The sequence below is a fragment of the Anastrepha ludens genome, chromosome 2 (genome assembly GCF_028408465.1).
Source record: "Anastrepha ludens isolate Willacy chromosome 2, idAnaLude1.1, whole genome shotgun sequence".
Taxonomy (NCBI): Eukaryota; Metazoa; Arthropoda; class Insecta; order Diptera; family Tephritidae; genus Anastrepha; species Anastrepha ludens.
Genome location: NC_071498.1, coordinates 181,589,518 through 181,601,002, shown reverse-complemented (window position 1 = coordinate 181,601,002; position 11,485 = coordinate 181,589,518).

The window sequence follows — 11,485 nt, the reverse complement described above, 5'->3', positions numbered from 1 at the left end:
TATTTAAATTTTCAAGCGGGGATTTCCTACGTCTTTCGTGTAGATTAAAATAAATAAGGTTTAAGAGGTTGTCAAGGCGCTTCGACTTTTGGTGATAAAGCATCCGCATAAGCCAGCGTATTTCGCTGATTTTTTTAACCCAATCGTATAAGTTAACAATCTTTAAAGAAGAGTCATACCAATTACTTCGAAAATTGGTTCGAACGCACTTATGTAAAAGTGCAGGAATTTATATGCGTGATATAGATCTAAAAGTCGTGAGGTAAAAAATTAGCCCTAATTTTTTGCTAGTGAAAAGTGAAAAAGCCGCTAGCGAAAAGTGACAGTGCCTTTTCACTAATGATATTCTTATATCATAAACAGGAGTTGTTGCAATTTTTTCACTCCCTTTTCAGGAATGCTTCAGAAAGTACCCTAAAACAATATACGATTCAGCCCTTTTTTTTATTCCACTGCTCTAAATATATAGCTTAGGTTGGGTTGAAGACGTTGTCCATGGCGGGACACACACAAGCTCATAGCCCATTGTGAATGCACGTTTGGAACTTATCTCTCCTAAAACCAATGCGTAGGTACTTTTCACAGATTTCACACGACTGAGATATTCCAATTCATTGAAAATAGGTAATCTGGATAGAACAGGACAATGGCATAGAAGGTGTGATATCGTCACTAAGACTGAGCTTATTTTATATTTATTTATTTATATTATCATACATACCACAATTGTCGGACGATTCAGAAGGCGATTTCATTACGCCATCTTTCGTTCGCTGCTCTTACAATTTCCTCAAAGATAAATAGCTTATGTGTCCATAAGGTTATGCCTATGTCATTATTTGTATATTCATCAGTGAACTTGGTGTCAGGTCTCACTAGTCCATTGGCCCTGTAATTACCCTCACTGTTACATTGGCCAGGAACCCATATTAGCTTTAGATGAAATAACTCATTATGACTGCCTTGGAGGTTGACCTCTGCTTTGTGAGGGATTTTATCGCCGGCTGACTATCAGTGAAAATGTAGATATCATCTCCAGGTATCGCATCACACTGTGCCAGTGTCACGGCTTTTATTATTGTTATCAGTTCAACCTGAAAGGCATTAGAGGAGGAAGAGAGGAAGATCTCCAGATGTTCGAAATAAACACCTTCGTCCACCTGTCCTCGAGCTTTGCGCCATCTGCGTATAGATGGATGGGCCTGCCCTGTCTGCATTCGTCCCGTTTCCACTCTTTCCTTGAGAGTAGGAGTATCATGAACGTTGTAATAGTCTTTGCAGTTGGCAGTACATAGTCTACCAGACTGTGAAGTTCCAAAATGTATGACAGGGTGTTACCATAGCCGTAGTTCGTTTTTGACCAATACCTTAAGGTGTTCAACCTTATTGCCGCTCTGCGTTCAATATATTTTGCTTGCAGATCGTGGATAAAAATAAGTATATATTATATTATCATGTAATGTAATTTTGATTAAAATATAAATATTTTAATTTCTTAACTTTTATAAAATCTTTAAGTGCACAGTTTCTTCTAAAAATAACTTGAACTTAATGGTAAGTAAACTGGAAATAAATACTTCTCGACCATTAAGGGATATTACGAGTTCCCTCTATGGTACTAGAGGCTGATCTTTTAAGAGCTATAGGAAAGTTTTTCAAAAAACCACACGTAAAATTCAGAAAAATGCATGACATTTTTATTTAAATCGATAGTACAGTCCATATAATTTAATGTCTGAAGATTATTTCATGCAAATGTTGACCGCGAGTGCGCTTCAAATGGTCCATCCGCTTAATCCAATTTTGGCATACTCTTTCCAATGTTTCGGCCGGTATCTCACATATAAATGCTTTAATGTTGTCTTCCAATGCGTCAATTGAAGCAGGCTTGTCTGAAATAATCTACAGGCGTTATATCGCACGATCTGGGTCAATCAATTGGCCGACAGGTCTCGAACGTGAAATAAAATGTTCACCGAACTCGCCTTTCAACAAGTCCATTGTTACGCGTGCTGTGTGGCATGTGGCACCGTCTTGCTGAAACCACACGCCATGCAAGTCAAGCTCTTGCATTTTGGTCAAAAAAAGTTGGATATCATTTCACGGTAGCGCTCACCATTCACAGTTACGTTACGATTCGCAGCATCTTTGAAGAAGTATGGTCCAATGGTACCTCCAGCCCATAAACCGCACCAAACTGTGACCTTTCCTGGATACATTGGTAGCTCTTGCGATTCTTCTGGCTGATCTTCACTCCAAAACCGACAATTCTGCTTATTTACGTACCCATCGATCCAAAAATGAGCTTCGTCGCTGAACACAATTTTTCGATAAAAAAGTGGATCTTCTGCGTTGCGGTAGGTCGTTCGGCTTCAATTCTTGCACCAACTGTATTTTGAAAGGCTAAATAAAAACGAGTACCTTGATTTAAATTTAGTGAAAGCAGCAATGCTTGAGAGACCAAATATGACGAGACCGCCAGGTAAACCCCAGATAATGGCATGAGTGCTGGACTGGAAGAAGAAGAAGCAATAGAATCCGTTCTAAAAGGAGAATGTGTATCGGAAGATTTATAAATTTTGCAAATGGTGTCGTAAGTCATTCATATTTGTCTCTTGTGAACTAGAAAGCTGCACTATGTAAACGGACCAGCAAATTGAAGTATTCCATTTTTTAAAATATTGTTTTTTTTATTTATTAAAAATGTTACAATACTAAAAAAATGAATGACTATTTTTGCGGCACCTTGTATATATTACATGTGAGTATAGTACGCAGAGTTATGTTTATTGATTTGAAAAACACAAGACATTTACATAGTTATGAAGCGATCCAAAAGGGATTTTAATATAATTCGGGGTCGAGGAAAATAAATTCATTATTAATTAATTTATTTATTTCAATAAAGAAACAAAAAACAATCATAAAAATGGTTCTACTTATTAAGATAACTTAAACAGAACCGACAAAAAAACAAAGAATTACTGCATGCACAAACTTTTTTTGAATTTATGAAAATTCGTATCAATCGTAGGGCATAAATCTATGAGAGCAATCAGCAAATCCTTCAACACATAAATTTAACCAATTCTTAAATTAGCTCAGGGGACCTTCTGCAAGGCCAAATGCATGTACATACATAAACAGTACATAAACAGCAATGGATGGCACACCCGTATACAAGGGTGAAAGATCTATAACGACTACAGCTGATGAAGTTGTATTTACACTCAAGCAAACATGTGCGAAAGCACTAACATGGACTAGGCTATAGTATTGCAACTACATACGGACATACATATACACATGAACACACACACAACGGATTGGATGCTCGTTGCTCTAGCGAAAAGCAACAGTAGGGAAATTCCGTAGCGGTTACCATCCACAGAGCGAAATAAGCTTCCGAGAACTGCACTCACTTGGAGCGAAAAGTGCGTGAAAAGAGCGCAGTGCACTCTCACCAAGTCACAAATTCTAGAGCTTTTCGCTCGTACTCCGAAAGTCCGAAAACGTGACCGAAATCGAAGCCCAATCAGGAAAACATACAGGCAGGCATACACTCGTACATGCATACAAGCGCATACATACAAACATCAAATTGCCATTGGCTATTCGAAATTCTGCGCGCATATCTACGCAGTTGTGTGTGTGTGGGTGCGTGTATATTTGCTTTCAGTCACATCACTTATACGCTCAAGTGTACCGAAAATAGCTGGAAAACAGAAACGCTCGCACATTGGCGATGCTTTTTTTCTGGTTTTTGGGCAAGAAAAGACCGACTGCGAGTAAAATGTTTTGCAATGGCTTGGTCGCGACTACTTTGCTGCTGGCTTGTTTTGCTGCAGCGCCTATTTCATTGTTTGTTCCGTCTTGCTCCGTGTTTGTATTTGCTGCGAGTTCATTTTCAAGTCCACAGTGCACGCAAATTCACGGTCATTATACCCTGCAGGACACACATTCACACGCGCACATATACAAACAATCTCAGGCACATCCTGCAATTTCATTTTCATTCAAACAATTTCATACTGTGTTAAAAGGTCACTTTCCCCTTTTCTTACAACTGACTCCCGTTGTCCTTTGTTCTCCTGCTGCAGGCTCTGCTTGCGCCGCCTTTGTTTGCAATTTTTCCGCTAGCTTAAGCACTTTTAACTCCGCACTCACTCAGTGCACGCAGTCCTCTCACTTGTCGCCCCACTCGGTCTAAGTTGTGCTGGTCGCTCGGCCACTTGGCCACTTGTTTGTTAGGTGGACTCAACAGTGGTTATTGTCTAATTCAGTTGTTTGGTACGTAAGTGTGTGGATACTTACGTACCTAAATACCCACATATGCAATGCTCCCTAGGAATTAAGCCTCGTGGAGTGATTTTGAGCTTTTCGCCAATGTTTTCAAGTACACGGAAGCAACTCATGGTTTGTTGTGCTCAAATAAGGCTGGTCGCAGGCCCACACTTTACAGTCTTTAATAAGAAATTTTCATGTGAATGCTGTAGAACGCTGATTAGACGAAAAAACGGATACTTTAATTAAACATTAACATGATTTTATATATTATATTTATATTATATTGAATATATGAGTAATATTTTTCAAATTTCTCACAGCCTGCTTACTTGCTAGCTCCTTCCTCTTGTTTATTTCGATTCTATTGTATTTGCACGTGTTTGGGTCCCCTTACCATATACTGTCTACTGGAGATGATGCCGGTGACTTAACCCATTGAAAGAAACCGTTGGTGCCCTCAAAACTTTGTCTTTAATTTGAATGCTTGCTCGCTATTGAGCGCAGTATCTATTCGGTATGATTTGCTTATGGTTTCCCCTCCTATTTGATGTGTTTCCATAAATGGAGAGACCTACAGTTTTAATGCGGCCTTGGTAGTCTAGCGTAAGTGCACTAGCCTGCCATTCCAAAGGTTGTTGGTTCTATTCCACGTAAAGCACGGTCCGCCATTTTTTTCAAATATTCCTACTTTACTAGTTTCTATTAAAAAAAAAATTCATTCCTTAACCCCAACAACCTTATCCTTCCAATCCTTACTCCCGCACAAAAGTTAGCGCATTACTTGCATTGTGGCTGCTAAAACAAGCAAAAAACAAAGAAAAATGGCACAGTTACACATTGCATCAGTGGCGCCAGCAAGAGGATAGCGCAGACACACTAAATTTAACGAAGCCCCCAACCATCTGTGTGATCCTTTGCCAGAAAAATGTAACACACCGATGGCGATTCAAGCTCCTAAGCAACGACAAGTGGGTATTCCCACTACTTAGGACTGGTAGCGGCAGGCTAATCACCTACCCTGTCAGAAATCGAAATAGATTAACGAAACCAACGCAAGACTGAGTCTTGTCGAGACTTTATGCTCCCGGGTGAAGTGAACCAAAAAAAAAAACAGTTTTACGCCGGCTCCAAACAGCAGCTTATTTTTATAAGGAAGCTTTTCATAGCAGAAATACACTCGGAGGTTTACCATTGCCTGCCGAGGGGCGACCGCTACTAGAAAAAAACTGTGTTTCAATAATTTAATGCTTCATGCACTTCCGTGGTAGTCACACACCAACCCATTCGGCTACGATGGCCGCGCAACGGATAACCTTAGTGAAAAAAGTTTTAAGGATGCCGAACTTTCTGATGCAGAATTTTCTGATCTTTCAAATAGATATAGTAATAGATTTCAGAAAAAATAAAATTATCAAAAAGAGTAAAAAAAAAAAACGTAATTTGTCAAATTTTTAAGTTAATATTTTCCTTAATTAATACGCTGTCACTGCTCCAAACGACAATTTGGGACAGCAAGGTGAGAATGCCAGAGAAGGCAGTAGGCCTAGAAATAGTATTATCTTCCTTTAAATGGACCGCAGAAAAATTGTGTAACAAAACAATCGCATTCAGTGAATTAAAGCTATTCAAATACCCTTTTACTCAAAAGTAGTAATTTTAAATAGAGTTGGCACTTGTCTTAAAATTTACTGAATTCAAGTAAAATATTGGCGTTTCAAGTAATGGCTTGGTGCCGAATCTGGAATATTCAGTGAAAGTGATACAGCCTCCCATCTAAGCTTTCTTGCGAGTGCGGGGCGGCGTTGTCTTGTGCCTTTTAATGTCGATTAGAAAGACAATGTATCAGCTTCCGGCCAATTTCCTGCCTTAATTGGCCTACTTGCTCAGTAAGCATTCAATTGCTTACAGAAGAGGTCCAAATTGAGTTTGAAAGATTACCTCCCAACCCTATCAAATATAAAGCAAGACTTTCCTGGCCTTTAATCGGGGAAAATGGAGCGTAATCTTTTCCGGCTTTTGTTATCATATGTGTCTCAATTTTTATCTAAATAGTATCGTCCTCAATATTTTTAGTAAGCAGTAGCTTTCGTATTCTGTCGGAATGATTTTTGCATCCATATATCCAGTAACCTGATAAGCCTTTCCCCTGTACAGGGTGCTGCTGATATAAGAAATTCTAACTTAAACTTTTCATTCATAGTGTAAGCATTTTCGTTTGATCACTTCCACTATTTTTTTTTCAGCTTAGTATTTATTTTATTTTAACGCTAAAGTACCGTTAGAATTGTTAAACAGTCGCTATTTTTACTCAAAAAATAAATTATAATAATAATATAAAAAAATAATACATTTATGGTCCCTTAACTGTGGTTATTCTACTTTTTTATGACCGCCTACTAATATACATATAAACACTCCTCAGTGTCGGTGTTCTATTTTTCAGTTATAAGCCAAGCAGGCCTATATAATTTTTGTTTTCTGAGAATAATGCTGCAAAGAGTTATTTTTGTTTTTGGTGGTAAATTTTTTTTTTTTTTCAGTGACATTTTTCACTCGTAGAGGTGAGAAAATTTTTACGATAAGTGAGTAAATTTTAAGTAAGCTTATTATTCTGGCCCTAAAAACAGCCGAAATTATGGGTAAAATACGCACGAACTTATGGACTGACCTGATATCTGTTCTTATTACTATACTTCAAAATTATTAAAAAAAAATTGATCCCTTCTTTCCAATCAAAAATCTAATTCTACAATTCTATAAAATTAAAAAAAACAAAAAAATTATTTTAAGTAATTGGAAAATAGCAGATACTTTTCACCGTCTTGTTTTGCATTATCTCTTTCAAACTCATTTGGCAAATCTCAAAGGTACAATCCTACAGAATAAAGGTTAATTCCACTAAAAATATGCACTTATTTATGAATTTTTTTTGGAAAGATGATTCATGTAAATTTATTTATCCAATTAGTATACTGTAAACTCATATTTCAAAAATATTTTCAAAAATTTTCACAAGAAAATATACAAAATTGCCGTGGACAGTTTTTCTCAGCATTGGATCATCTGAAATCAAAAAATCAAAGAGCTTTCATTAGGTAATCAATTGTCCGAGGTAACCCTGTCGAGTTTTTATTAAAAAATTTTTTTTTTTTCAATTTTTTTTAACATTTGAAGTAGAAGTGCGATTTTTAGACGATAAATCGCATAATATTTTTTATTGTAAAATAAATAAAAATTGAAAAAAAAACAAAAAAGCTCCCAGAGTTACCTCGGTAATTATGTAGAGAAAGTGTGTACAAAATTTCAGGAAGATCGGTCAAGTAGATTCAGAGAAAAAGTGTCCACCGACTTGAAAAACGTCGTTTTCCAGAAAATCGATTTAAAGTTCGACCATAGCAGGTAGCCGAGTCGGAGCGGCCAACGGTTATAATGCTCTAACTTTGTGAGTTTTGCACCGATTGACTTAAAATTTGGACACAACATTCTTGAGATTATGTACATTCATTTTCTCACATAAACCAAAATCGATTTTTTTTTACCCTAAAAACCCTACCCCCCCCCTTAAGTGTTTAAAATATATTTTGATTACATTTTGAATTACTTTGATTTTATTTGACTATTAGGAACAAAGATTAATGGGAAAGGCAATGGTTATATGGGGTCCTTTCAGTTCGACTTTCTTCTTTGGCCTTGTTTTGTTTTCACAGCTGTTATAGATTGAGGGCGGCTCTTTTGGCATATGTCAATTAGCAAATCTGCAATTTTCTTAAGTGTATTCGATTTCGCTCGAGAATTTCACAAACATTACAAACATCCACAAAGCAAGTTTTGCGGAACAAATCAACTTCTCAGACGAAGCGCAATTCCATTTGAACAGAAAATTACAAATTATTCTTAGAAAATACTAAGGAAGGTCACTTGAATAAACCAAAAATAATTACACTTCTCAAAGGAATTACTCAAAGTAAAATTCCTGACCGGAACACAAAACCTGTTAGAAAAGGTAAGTGTTTCCAATTTATGTTCAGTGGGAGACGATTGTTGATAAGTCAGTTACTGAAATTGTCTAAATCGACTTGCATCAATTCGGAAGCGAGGGAGCTAATAATCATCGTATAAATGTTAACATCGTCTGCATAAAGTAGGAATATTGCTGACAAGAAGCAAGACTAAATACCATTGATAAACAGAACAGAAAAAAGCGGACCCAGAATACTATTTTGCGGCGCCCCAAAACAAACAACGCATAGAAGAGAATTTTCGGCATAACTTGAAGGGACTCCAAATTTTTAAACAACTTATTAAGCTTTAATTTATTGTTTCATACAACACACTCTGTGCGATCGTGAGGGCGAGGCGATTGCAAGTTTGCGCAATATTTTTCCGAAACTGAGCGGCGCAAAGATTCATGCAGGTATTTTTTTACGAAGGCTTTTAGTAACTTTATTTTTTTAATGATGTGTATAATTTAAGTTGTTTTCAGTGGTCCGCAGATAAAAAAAATAGTTGCAAGTTATGAATTTTCATCAAAATTGAATGCTATCGAACAACGTGCATGGAAAGCTACAGTTGCCGTTATTGAGCAGTTTCTTGGCAACAAACGAGCTGACAATTATAAAAATATTGTTGCAGAAATGATTTCGGCATATGGCGAAATGGGCATATTAATGTCGCGATCCATTTCCTTCACAATCATTTAGATTGTTTCCCTGGTGATTTAGGAGCTTGTAGCGATGAACATGGCGAAAGGTTCCATCAGGACATTGAGGCTATAGAAAAGCGCTTTAAAGGACAAGACATTACGCATATGCTTGGCGAATACTGTTGGTCTATTTGTCGCGATACTGACACAAATGCTTACAAACGCAAAAATAAAAGGCCCAAGTTTCTTTAAAAGCATTAAAATTTTTAATGTAACAATTTTTAATTTTAATATAATAAAATTAATAAAAAATTCGGGGTTTTATATCTCTATTGTAATGCGGAGTGAAATACCTTTCTTTTGATACCCACATCGGCATATCTCATGCAATTTTTTTTTTTTTCGAACAGGTAGCAACCCTGTAAAACATTGTCAGTGGCAACATCTAGGTGAAAAGTCTAGAAATGTGATACACTATCTGTGTGCCCAATTTCATTCAAATCCGTTTAGCTAATCCTGGGATCGTGTGGCTATACAAATATGCATACAAGAATTGCTCGTTTAAAGTTATAAAATACAAAAAAAAAATTTTGACGTGTACATGAAAATCGCAGATACACGTGTTTTTATTTTTTATCTCCTTTCCGAAAATGTATATTTGGTTCATAGGACAGAATGTGTGTAACGCGGTGATATTGGTGACGACAACCAAGCAATGACAATTGTGCAAGTAATATGAGATCCAACTTAAGAAGGCTGAGTGTAAGCCGATGCAGGGAATGCTTCTCAAGACATCTTCAGTGGGCAAAGCTTGTAGAAATCAGTAGATGATTTATATCGAAGGCTAGGTTAGGTTAGGTTATGGTGGTAGTCGTTCTGCATGACCAACTCACCTAGACCTTACAAGTCCGTTGTGATACCACTGTGCTACACGGGAACCTTCCTTATTGTAACCATTTTGTGGCTCTTATGAAGCGTTTGATTGATCCCATCCCCACGCCAGACAGCTCTATAAGAATTGAAAAAGTATTAACCTAAACGACCTGCGCTGATTTTAACTAGGGCTGGACAATTGCTAAGGAAGTTCTCAACTGTTTTTTCCTCTTCCTCATCTTTACAACTTCTGCAATATTCATGGGAGAATGCTCCTTGTCTCGAGGAATGCCTGCCAAATAGCCAGTGCCCGGTTAAACAAGCCACGATCTTCGAGATATCCTCTCTTGAAAGGCTAAGGAATTCCTTTGTTCTTTTCTTGTTTATTTGCGGCCGTAGGAGCCTAGCTATTAGACACGTATCTTCATTTCTTCATGCCCTATTGACCTCTTGGATAATGTGGTTTTTTATTATTAGTTTACTCGTGGTCAACGGTATTCCAATGGTACTTTTATCACTGAGCAGTTGGAGAGCAGTACCTTTTTTGGCTAGCTCATCAGCTTTACAGTTTCCCTCAATATCTTTATGCCCCGAAACCCAAATAAGGCTGACCTTGAATATGTCACTAATATCATTTAGAGCTGCCCGGCATTCCTGTGCAACCTTCGATCTTAGTAAAGCCGCATGCATTGATTTCATGGCCGCCTGGCTAGATAAACGCTGCAGTAGTCTGATAGTCGAACGGATAGTTCCAGTCCTAATTCCTTCCAGAAAACTCCATAGCCAACTTTATCGCCTAGCTTGGAGCCATCTGTATAAAAATTTAATTCCCCCTTTCTCCATGGCTTTGGTGTTTGCCACTCCCTTCTTGACGGTATACTTGTTTCGAAGAGCTTCTCGAAGGTAAGTCTAGGAGTTGAATAGTCTATTTCTTGTTTGTGACTATTCAGAGAGTGCAAAATAGAAGCGTGGCCAAACCACCGGTCTTTCCATAGCGCTATACTTTTGAGTCTGAGCGCCGAGGCGGCGGCCACGAGTTTCCCTACCAGATTTAGGGCAGGTAAATTGATTAGCAATTCCAGCGCTTTGTTTGGGGTAGTCCTTAAAGCACCAGAGATGCATAAAAAAGCTGTTCTTTGGTCCTTACTCATGATTTTAGCGTAGGTCGCCTTTTGAGCAGATGGCCACCACACAAGTATACCATACATTAAGATTGGCCTAACTACAGAAGTATAGAGCCAGTGCCATTTGTATAACGCAAAACCCTAAACAAATTGGTCAGCGCTCGGGAGCTAAATTCGCCGAAAAGGTACAGCTCTAAAGCCATGTGTTCAAATAGTCGAGAGGTGTTCGTGGACGTTTAAGGCTTGCGTGCATCTCCTATAGTAGCGCCAATTTCGAATCAGAAGTTTTTTTCTACAACTTAAAAACAGCTGTTTTTGATCGCGAGCCAAGCGTTGGTCGAACCTGCTATCGAATTACGTTTCGAACTCTTAAATGTTCAACATTTTTAATTGATTTCTTTTTATTTATTTTATTTTAGATGTTTCACATTAATAGTGTCCAAATAACAATCTTTTTTTATTAATATAATTTTTTTTATGACTTGGTGGCCATTTTAATGGCACAATCTTTAAATCTAGAAGTGCCATATTGCCTTTATCCAAGCTAAAACCTTAATAA